Source organism: Chinchilla lanigera, unplaced genomic scaffold (genome assembly GCF_000276665.1).
Source record: "Chinchilla lanigera isolate Chin_1 unplaced genomic scaffold, ChiLan1.0 scaffold00003, whole genome shotgun sequence".
Classification (NCBI taxonomy): domain Eukaryota; kingdom Metazoa; phylum Chordata; class Mammalia; order Rodentia; family Chinchillidae; genus Chinchilla; species Chinchilla lanigera.
The window spans coordinates 47,118,843-47,131,223 of record NW_004955404.1 but is presented as its reverse complement, the minus strand read 5'-3'; positions in this window follow the sequence as shown (position 1 = coordinate 47,131,223).

Below are 12,381 nucleotides of genomic sequence, written 5' to 3'. Positions count from 1 at the left end.
AGTTTTTATTTTATTTTATTTTTTAATTTTACTATACGTTTGTAATGCATGCAGTTTACAATCACCTTAGGGAGTTTATGCATGTACATGACTGAGCTTGGTGCTTTTCTTTTGATCTCCTTCCCTCCTCTCTTAAATCTCCTGTCCCCAGTATCACCATAAAACTACCAAATTATACTTTGCAGAATGTTTCCCAAAGCTTAGAATGTGTAATATTATAGAGCATATTATTAAGTAAAATAACATATAACATTAAAATGAAATATTACTATTCAAGAATTTTTCTGTTCAAAAAGCATTTTTTATATGGCAAGTACAATAAAACTTAAAACATTAGAAATTACAATGGTCACTTTTCTAAAATATTCAGTAATTTCATCACTAAAAAGATAAGATTTCCGTTCATACTATATCCAGATAATTGAAACAATTTTTACTAGGAGGTGTGCAGAAAAATATGGTGAATGTTTAAATTTTAAAAAGGAAAGGATGCATTGACATTTATCAACAAAAACTACTCCCCCTCATTTTAAATACAATTATTCCATTATTACCACTTTTCATAGCAGTTCTAGAGGTCTCTGTCATGTGTTTGCAGTTCTTGATAGGAAATAATGTGTATGTTACTGCTGCTGAGTGACATCCAATGGAAAAGCATGCTGATAGAAATGTAGTGCATCTTCATTACACTTTATTCATAGAAACGTACTGTAAGACTTCTTCAGCTTTCATAAATTACAGTGACAGTGAAAGGTAAATGTTTTAAATGGATTCAGAGCATCAGGGCGCTCAGGACAGTATGACTACACACGCACAAATGAGAGCTTCAACAACTACTTCAGAAAGAGGCAAGAATGAAGGATTCAGTGTTTGAAGTAGAGGGGAATATTTTATGGGGAATTAGTGGTAATGTGTCTTTTACTGTAATAGACATTTTAAAATTTAAACGTTCACTATATATTTCAATCACCCTTCTTGCATTAAGTTTCACTATGTAAGATAACTGAGCAATAAATACTTTATAAAGCAATATTGCAAGACATTTAAAAACAGCTAACGTACTGTGTTCAAAACATAATAAGAAGTAATTTAAGAAATATGAGCTAAGGATAAAAGCAACAGCAAAAAAGTGCAAGACAAAGAATACAATTTTCTCAGAGAAAATTTAATGAGTGCATTTGGAATTTATAAATTAATAGTATAGAAAAATGTTGAGGGTCAGCCTGATTTCCTGTTACCTATTTTACTATAAACGTAATATTTTGAAACTGCTATTTTGTTTTCAGGTTTTATAAATGCCCAGTCGTTTGAGCAACTCACTAAACACACTCTTAACTTTTTTTTTTCTTTTTCTGAGTTGTAATCCACTTGAAAGTTCCTGCATACAAAATTCAGCCAAAATTCTGAGGAATCTCTATTTAATAATGACACATTTTGGGGGGGTTAACAGGAATTGAACACAGGACTTCACACTTGCCAAGCAGGTGCTGTACTGCTGAGCTACACCCCTGGTGACACACATTCTTATTAGAATTAAATTTGGTCATTATTTCACCAGTAAATAATTCTAGTTTATGAATAACATACTGTTCATACTTCGATAGGTAACTGATTTTGTCAATCTGAATAAGAAACTACACCCAACTAAACTGGATAAGCCTTGTTCCGGAAGTGGCTGAGGGGAATTTACTGAAGATTTGCGGGGATTTACTGGATGTGAGTGACAGCAAATAACTGTCTTGCTACCTAAGTGGTATAAATGGGTAACAAAGAAAGAAAGCTCACTTCTGTGTCTTTGAAGGTACTCCAGTCTTCACCTTAACTTTGGATGTCATCTTTTAGCTTAAAACACAGGCTTCAACAGTCTGGCATTTTCTTACAGAATAATGTGTAAGCTTACACATTGGTAATGAGTCATTATTAATGAGTCAGCAAGAGCACTCCTAAAACTATAAACATTCATTTGAAAATTTGTATCCTTAAAAAACTTTCATGCAAATATTTATAGCACCTTTATTCATAATTTCTGTGAATTAAAACCATGAATATATAATTAGAGAAAGAAATAAGTAAATTAAAGAATGAATATGATAAAATGGTGTGCAGTGAAAAAGTGAAATAAGCTATCATCACTTAGGATTCACTAGAAAAGTAGATTATACATATAATCTATCTTTTTATCTCTAGATAGATAGAGAGATAGATAGGTGATAGATAAAGTAATTACACAGCAATTATTTTGGGGTGTAGAAAAATTATTCTATTTTATAAACATATTTGTTTATCCACAACTGTTAATGGACATTTAGCTTATATCAACATTTAGAATATTGTGAATATTGCTACTGTTAATAGCTGCTGGGTACTTTATTATGAATATAATTTTCAATCTATTTTCTTCATTTCAGTTTCCTTTCTTAAGTGTTTCTTTAACTCATTATCACAGTCTAGAAATCATTTTTCTTACATAAATGACATATATCTTAACATACAGCTACATTTTATATTTAAACTTCTCTATATATTGAATAATATTCAAAAACATTAGCTTATATCACAGGATGTTCAACTTGTGTATTATGAAAATATGAAAGATGATGCATAATTGCTTTACCTCTATATTAGTAAGAGATGAGAAATTCAAGGATGATGGATTGCCTAGATATCTATATCAAAATGTGATCCATTAATTGTAAGGAAGAGCTTTTAGAAGTATCTGTCATATCTACTTCCTTCTACTGTTACTGTAATTATAATTACTTGAAAGGATGATATTGTATCATATGATTCATATCCCCATCATAAATGTTAATTTCCTCTTTCATGGCTCTGTTTAGAATAATTCTGATGAAAATGGTAGTAATATAGTTTAGAATATATAGCTTAGAATTCTTCTGATGGAAATGGTAGTAATGTAAAACTTTAACCTTCCTTTTCATAATAACACCATTGAATGAAAATAATGCCTAGAAGCAAAAAAGAGTTCCACATGAGCCTGTAATAGTATTCAGTCTATTAAAAGCAATAACACTCATTACTCCTTTCATAAAATTGTTCAGTTAACGTTGATACTGAATAACTAGATAAATGTGTGACTAGCCATCTTTAACAAATGCAAGTGTGCTATGCTAGGAGCAAAGAACTCCAGGAAATAAATGAAATAAAATTACTGTAGTTTGCCTACCCTTATCATCCATGCTTGGTGTTTTCTTCACATAAACTTTACATACTGCTCCAATTAAAGTAGCTGAAACAAAAATGTATAATCACAGACATTACAGAACTTAGTGAAATGACTTTCTCCATTTTGTAAGATAAAAAAAAAATTGCATGGCAAAGAATATAGGTGTGAATATCAAATAGAAATCTGAATTGTATAGAGTTGTATTATAATTTAGGCAAAGTTAGCTTGATTTCAGGAAAGAATTAAAATGTTTTAAGCACATTTGTTATATAGTTCATTTCTTCTTTGAAGACACCATATACAGGGTATAAGAAGGTCCGTATGTGCTATTGTCTTACTGAGTATAATTACTATTAAATGTTTTGGAAAGAAAAATGACTGCTATTATGTTTGATGTCTTCCATGTTTTAATCTTGAGCTCTCTTTTTCCTAATTCTGATATGGCCATAAATTACCAGCTTGCTACTTTATTTCACTAATTCATTAGTTTATTTATTCACAGAACTGATGAAACATCTGTTACAGAGCAGACACTAAGATTTATTGTTTGAAATATTTTTTAAAATCACACCAAATGAAGTCACATAGTACTGACTGATGTCTGTGATACTCCCTAGGAAGCTCTCCTGTTAACATTTTAAAAATCATTTAAAAATATGAAAGTTAGAGGAATAAGGAATTTATACATGTAAAAAATTGAAGTGATACTGTTTTATATTTAGTCTCTTCACCTCTTAATATGAATACATTTTTAATTTTGTCATAAGTTTTTCGGCATCTATTGAGATTATCATGTCATTTTAACCCTAAACCTATTTATGTGATGTATTCGTATGTTCAGTGATCCTTGCATTCCCAAAACATGACCAACTTGGTGATGGCATATAATTTTGTAATGTGCTATTCAATTCTGTTTGCATTTTGTTGAGAGACTGTGTATATATATTAATTTAAGAAATTAATCTTTAGGTTTTTTTTTGTTTGTTGTTCAGTTTTGTTATTATGCTGATACTAGCTTTGTAAAAGGAATTTTTGAATTTTCCTTCCATTTCTAATTCATAAAATAGGAGTATATATCTTGAGAAGACTACTTAGTAGTCCTCCAATAATCTTTTAAAACTCAACATTCGTTGTATTTGGTCCAGGGATTTTCTTGTTGGAAGACATTTTCATTACTGTTTTAATTTGATTGTTATTTATCATTTTAGGGTTTTCTTATATCTTCTTGGCTTAATTTTGGTAGGTTGTGTTTATTTAGAAATATGTCTATTTCTTTTAGATTTTAAAATTTATTTCAATATTTTTTAAATGATCCCTAATGATCTTCTGCATTTCAGTGCTAATTGTTCTATTATCTCTTTTTTCTTCCCTAATTTTTTCATGTGCGTGATTTGTCTCATTTTTATTTTGGCTAGGGGTTTATCAACTTTACTTGAGTTTTCCAAGATCTGTGTCTTGGATTCTTCAATCTGTTGTATTATAATTTCAGTCTCTATTTTATTAATTTAAGCTTTTATTTTGAACTTCGTTCTTGTTTTTCTGTGATTTTGTGGTGTTTCATCTAGTTATTTATTTGAGGTAACCAAACCAATGAATGGACAAATACTCTAAGCAAACTACAAAGGATGAAGTATAAATCATTCATGAATAACATTAGTACAAATATTTCAAGATTTCATGACAATAACTTGTACTCTGTATAACTACTACAAAGACAACAGTATGGAAGGTGTTGCTTATTGTAACTCTCCAACTCTTCTGTTTTTTTGTTTTTGCTTTTGTTTTTGTACCAGGAATCAAACACAGAATCTTGCGTTTGCCAGGCGGGCACTGTGCCACTGAGCTGCATCCCTGGCCTCTACTAGTCTGTTTTGTTATTTTATTGTTAGTTTTATTTATTTCTCTTTAAAATAGAAAAAAAAAGTCCATAAATATATGAAAAATATTAAAAATCAAGGAACTGCAACCAAAACTGCATTGACAGTCCCTCTCAATCCACTCTGAATGGTTATCATCAAGAATACAAAAAACAGTGCTTATGAGAATGCAGCAAAATAAACTCATACCTCCCTTGGTGGAATGTAAATTAGTTCCACCACTATGAAAATGACATGGAAGTTCCTCAGAAACTAAAAATAAAGCTTCTTTCTTGAAACACCTATATATAGTCAATAACTTAGCCAGTATACTATAGGAGTACCAGCACAAACATATTTATTGTGGTGCAATTCATAGTAGCTAAGCTGGGGAAGCAACCTAGTCACCATCAGCTTATGAATAAATAAATAAATAATTATATATATACAAAACAGCCATATTGAATCGCAAGAACAAAATAAAGCCATTTTTTAAAATAGATGAAACTGAGGATCAATATATAGTTCAAATAAGCCAGATACAGACAGAAAAATATCAGGTTTTATGGCATGTATGGAATCTAGAAATATATAAAAAGAGACATCAGAAAAATGCATGTAAAGCTGTAAGAGAAGAGAAAAGGAATTAGAAGGAAGAAGCAGGTATTTGGATTTGGTGATCAAAATATGTCATAAGCATGTAGCACTAAGCCAAAAGGAAACTCATTACATATAATTAATATGAACTAATTAGAAAGTTAGTTCATAGAAAAGGGGAAAGTATTTCATTTGGAAGAGGAGTTTAAATTATGTGGAGTGTAAAGATGGCTAAGAATAATAGGGGCAGAAGGTGCAGATCTGAAGGAGGCACAATGGCCTATCATTTTAACATACAGATTACCTGCCTGCCTGGCAAGCACAAGGTCGTGAGTTCGGTTCCCGGTACCGGAGAAAAACCAAAAAAAACAAAAAACAAAAAACAAAAAACCATACAGATTACCATTCAATCATTTTGGAGATCTTCAGTGTAGAATGATATTTGTTTTCTGTGGTAAGTGTCACAAATTATCCCAAACTACTTGTCTTAAACAATGCAGGTACAATCTTTCATACTTTTGGATGCCAGAAATAAAGGAAAAAAATCAAATTATTATCATGAGCTCACTTCTTCCCGAGGCCCTAGGAGAGAATGGCTTTCCCCTGTTGAAATTAGCGTTACTGTCATCATTCCTTTTTTTATAGCTGCTTAACGCCCTCACATTTGTTGCCTTAGTGCTGCCTCTTATTTTTTTCTTTCTCTGTTTTACATTTTTGAGCTTTTTTTTTTCCCAATAAAGTAATCACAGGTCATGAGAAATTAAATGGTAACTTGTTAGCGCTCATCCAACTACTACAATAATTGAAAGAGAAACACACTGAACAAAAGTTTTATATGATCTTAGTTAATTCTAGTTTGCCAGGATTTTTCTCTATTTTCTTTAATTGCAGCAGAAACTTGCCTAATGCAGGCAAATAAAAAACGTGTAGGAAAAGTAAAGACAATTTCCAGGAAAAATTTCAGAATCAGTTGAGGCTACATGGTAATAGGTAGCAGCTTTCTGCTTGAGGACAAACCACTAATGAATTCTCATGCAAGTTTCCACTCCCAGGGCAATCACTGTGAGAGGAAAGAGGATATAATGACATTAGTCCATATTCAAAAGGAATTGGACAAATCACTCTTCCATAAAGTTTCTAATTGTACTACTGTAACAAATAAGCCATATACATCATGGGAAGTGTGATAAAGAATCTAGCTATGAGAGAACTGCAGTAAACTCAAGAAACCTCACTCTGCAAATGAGAATAGCAATTAGGCTCCTCAAAATCTAACCTGTCTGAAGTACCAAGAAGGAAACAAGAGAAATACAAGCGTAAAACATAAATCAAATTATTAAAGTACAGACTAAGACAAGACACAAAATGAGGAAATGATAATAATTAGAAATAGCACAATGCAAATAAAAAAGTAATAAAAAGAAAAGAAAAACACTGTGCTTCTCTCAAATTTTTCTAGGATTATTGGCTATAGAATGTACAAGATTCAGAATATAGGTCCATGGGTGCAGAATCAAGGCACAAAATTATTATACAGCTCATGTGTTTTCATTTTATTTATATTCCCACCTGAGGTTTTGTTTTTATTACTCTTTATAGTTAAATTTATTTTTATAATTTAGATATACAGAGTTCTCACATTCATAATTGGAAATTTGTACCTATACATGATACATTTTGATTCTTCTTTTTTCCCATTTTATTCCCCTTTTCAACCCCTTTTTCACCCTTATTTACAAAGCTTTGTATCCATTTTATCTTCTTTTCTCAGATTTTTCTTTTCCCTTTAATCCTTTCCCACTCTCCCCTCGCTAGTTCCCCCTCCTCATTGAACATTTTTTTTCCTATTTTATAATATCTGCTATATATTTTGTTCCTTATTTACACTTTCAGTTTCTCACACTAGAGAGACAATATAATATTATTTTCATGTGTGTCTGATTTATTTCACTTGAGTATGGTCTCCAGCTGGATCCATTTACTGAGAAATGGCTCACGTTCATCCTTCTTTACAGCAGAAATAAAATTTCTTATATAAAGATCAAAATGGAGCATATCAATCTGAAATTTCCTTTGCATATGGAGCTCAACTAGGCTACAACTAAGAGAATTTGTAGTAACAACGAGTTTTGTTTTAATGGTCTAAATTACAGTAAGAGAATTTGATGCATTATAGGCATCAAAGTGGGTAATTTCTATATTATATAAATTCACCAAAATACAATGTCCAAGCAAATTTGTAAAATGGCCATTTTATGTATTTGAAAAATAAGGATAAGGTAAATAATGAAATTATCCTGTGAGAGCTTTATACTTAAGATAGGAGAGCAGAAGTTTTGGAATTGGCAATTGGATGTCTTTAAGGGATAGATGGAAGAGTAATCTAGATTATTGCCTCTATGAACTTAAAAGCCGCTTAACGCCACCTTGATAAGTCTTTGTGTACCCACATCTTTGATCTCAAAATTTTAACAATTATACAAATGAATAAATGTTAGGAATTTCTAAAGCATCAGCCTTACTTTCTTTGCAATTGCACAGAAAATGTGGGAAAAAAACACAGAAGATAAGAATGAATATCTAAAGGAAAATGAAGGAGAGTAAAACTATAGCTGAATCATAAAATGAATAAAGCTTGAAAAAAATACAATTATTTTACTTCAGAATCAATCTGATGGATCAATGATGTCATTTATTTTTCAAAATGGGTTTTTCTCACCTTAGAAAACAAACGACTCTTCAAAAATTTAAAGTCAAATTAAAAATTGATTAAAGTAATATTGTAATAACTTTCCCATAGTTGGACACAGGAACAAACATCTAAATTTAAAGAAGAGGTTTTATTTGACTCAGATTTCAGGGGGATTCAGTCCATGATCATCTGGTTCCAAGGCGGAAATATGATGTCAGAACACTGCAGTGGAGCAAAGCTGCTTATTTCTTGGCGGCTGTGAAGAGCAGAAGAAATGTGCTAAAGTGGAAGAGGTGAAGACCCAGATACAGCACTCAGGTAACACCTATGACCAACCTAGACACACCCATCAGTGTGTTCCACCTGTCTCCTAGGCTGTGCACAAGCCAATCCAGATGAATCAATTTCATTTAACCATCACAGCTATTAAACTCTTCTTATATACAAATATGTATCTTTTCCTAAAATTCTATTTTTTTTTTTTGTCTTTTTGAGACAGAGTCTCCCCATTTGAGAATTAAAATCCTCCCAGTTCAGGCTGACCTTGAACTCACTTTGTCACCTAGGCTGGCCTAGAACTCTCAATGATCTGATCCTCCTGTCTCAGCCTCCCAAGTGACTGGATTAGAGGCATGTGTCACCACGCCCGGTAAAATTCTATTTTGAAAACCATTTTCATAAGGATGTTTTGGAAGTCCCTGGCAATCTGAAGCCCAATAGAGAATGGAAGGGAGTATTATTTTTTGTTTCCAGACAAGGGAAGAGAGACTTAAAGACCACCTTGTAAGAATTTATTAAGGGCTCTAATTAAGTAGGGCATAAGGAATATGTACAACAATGTATTAATAATCAGGAAAGCTGAACACCAAAAGGCTAAAGCTGAAGATCAGTTGTCATTTGAGAATTAAAATCCTTCCTGTGCTCAGAGGATTAATTAATATTCTGTATCACATGGCAGCCCAGAGGAAAAATGGCTTCTTATCAAAGTGGATATTTTCATATTCCTATGACTACAAAAAAGTGGTAAACAGCCAATGATCATAGATATTTAGTAACTGTAGTGAGAATTGGAGATACTTAGAAAGGGATGGGCTTTGCAGAATAGTGGTGGGGAGTTGGTAGCTTTAACAATGAATAGAAATTGCTCAAAAATTAGTGTTGAATATATTCTAAGTCAAAGAGCAGTGATTAGAAAGCACTACAATTTTGTTAGTCTAATAACCTTCCTGCCCAACTCCTTTAAAATTTTGACTCTCCATTTGCTAAATTTGAAAGCTTCAGAAATTGAAGTTGGCCAGCTAAGGGAGGAGGGGTAAAACAAAAATGGACTAATAAAATACAATTGAGGGAAAAGAGAAAAGACAGAAGGGGGAAAATATGTATATATGTACACACAGGATAGCTAACATAATTGTACTACTGACTTTAGCTTTATTGAAAGGAGCAGTTAAATTGTTTATCAATCTTACATGTCTATATTTGTTTATCTGCATAAGCAATTTGCAGATATCAATAAGTAACACAATAACCATTGTTAATTTCTCATCACCTTGTCTGAAATTTTACACTGCTTGTGTTGTTTTTGTGTTGTTTTCTAAATGTACATATGTTTGTTAATATATTTTCATTTTTATCTTTAAAATAAAATAAAATAGAATAAAATACAAATCAGCAAACTGGGAAAAACTGCACCAATCAATTTAAGTGTAGCCTATTATTATTATCTATAATGGTGTCCATAACATGAGACTATTGATTGTTCCATAAACAACGAAAGTCTATAACACTATAGTGGAGGTTGGAATATCCAAGATCAAGGGACAATGTCTGGTGAGTAGAGGCTTCCTGGATCAGAGTCTTCTTGCTCTGTGTTCACACGGTATAAACTGTATTCTCTCTTAAAAACCACTAATTCCATGTACAGATGTTCCATACTTAGAACATAATCACCACTCAAAGTGCCCACACCTAATATGACAGTGTTGGAGGTTTGATTTGAACATACGCATTTTGAAGGACATAAATCATCATTTCTTCTTTAGCAATTATTGTAAAGAAGTTGGCATTCTACTTATTAAATTGAATCTGATTTTGTGACTTATATAAAATGATAAAATCATTGCTAGACTACTATTGCTGTTTTAATAAAGAACCACAAATTTAGTCATTCAAAAATGATGTATCATATTTTGTAATTCTGGAGTTCAAAAAGTTTAAACTAAGTCTCAGTGGATTACAAACAAAGTGTCAGTAATTTTGTGTTTTTATCTGGTGTCTGTAGAGGGACTCTAATGTCTTGTATTTTTCATACTATACATCTGATACATATATCTCAGTCTTGCTTCCCTCCTTCCCTGGAGTCTGAAGTACATCTGTTCTTAATCATTTTTTCATCAAATACATTTTCTTCTGATCATAAAAAGGCAAACTTCTCTACTGTGAAGTAGCCATGTGATTATACTGAGTCCACCTGGCTAATCCAGAATAATTTCCACATCTCTAAGTACTAAATGCAATTACACTGGCAAAGTTTCTTTCGCTATCCAAGGCAAGGTGTTAATATATTCCTACATGAAAGCCTAGGTGTGAGCCATTATTGACGCGATATTATCTAAGAGACAAAGGTCTTGCAACAAATTTGTCTCTGACAGAATTAAACTTGTATTATCAATAGTTGTCATGAATACTCTTCTGGCAATATATATTTTATTTAAATTTCATAGTATTATATAAAATTAATTTATTTAAATAATTAATGACAGGAACGAGGGTATAGCTCAGTGGCACAGCACCTGCCAGGCAAGTGGGAGGTTGGAAGTTTGATTCCCAGTACCACTAATAATAATATTTCATTATATATTAATTTTAGCCTGGTAAAAAGAGAAGAGTGCATGTGGTATGTACTATAAGGGACTTCAGGAGGAAGAAGTTTCAAGAACTATGAAATCAGTGGAGATATGAAATCATGCCTCTAAACAGAAAGTCTAATGTCAATACACTAAAAAATAGATCATCCTGAGAATATAAAGGAAAAAAAATTCAAGGTCTAGAGGAATGCACAATATTCAAAAGAGGAGTTTGGAGAAAATGATCCGGGTTGCAGAGATATAGATTTCAGGAACCATAAATTTATAATAGTAATAAACTGAAAAAGTGAGCTACAAGGAAATGGAAAATGAACACAATATATCTGTATGGCTTCAAAGGATCTTGAAAGAGACTTCAGTGTATAGGCTGTTAGTAAAAACAGTAAATGAGGGTGTTTCAACTCAATTTCCCTTTATTTTGCAACATTAAGAATACAAACTCTCCTTGAATATCATCCAACTAACCAGTCAAATATGTTATTGGAAATAATTAATGTATTCCTTAAAACTATGATAAAGTGTGATATATAAATGATTTTAAAATACCAGCTAACACAATTAGAAAGTGGGAAACTTGCTATTTATTTATATATTAGTTTAAGATTTTGTTGATCTTTGTTTTTTTTGTTTTTCTTTTGTTTTGTTTTGTTTTTTTCTTCTGGTACCAGGAATCGAACTCATGATTTTGCACTTGCCAGGCAGGCGCTGTGCCCCTGAGCTAAATCCCCAGCCCCTATGTTGATCTTTGATTTTATAATGAAGGGCCAGGAGTCGTGATGCAAGCCTGTAATCTCAGCACTCAGGAGCCTGAGGCAAGAGGATCATTGCAAGTTCGAGGACAGCCTCTTCCGCAAACTGAGTTCCAAGCCAGCCTGACTGCATAGCAAATCCTGTCTGGAAAAGAAAGACAAAAAAAAAAAAAAAAGAGAGAGAATCACTGGATCTTGGTTAATAACTGGATGCATACAGGTTCCAAACTTCTCACTTTCATAATAAAAGATGTAGTTTGATCTCTAAATTCATAAAATAAGACCAGCAACTGTACTGACAACTATTTTAATCTTTAAACACATCTCTCTTTAGTTGTGACCATACTCATAAGTGAAATAAATCAAACATACATGTGCAAGCACCGCATTGTGTCACTAGTGTAAAACTTGAAAGAGTTAAGTTAAACTCGGAGGT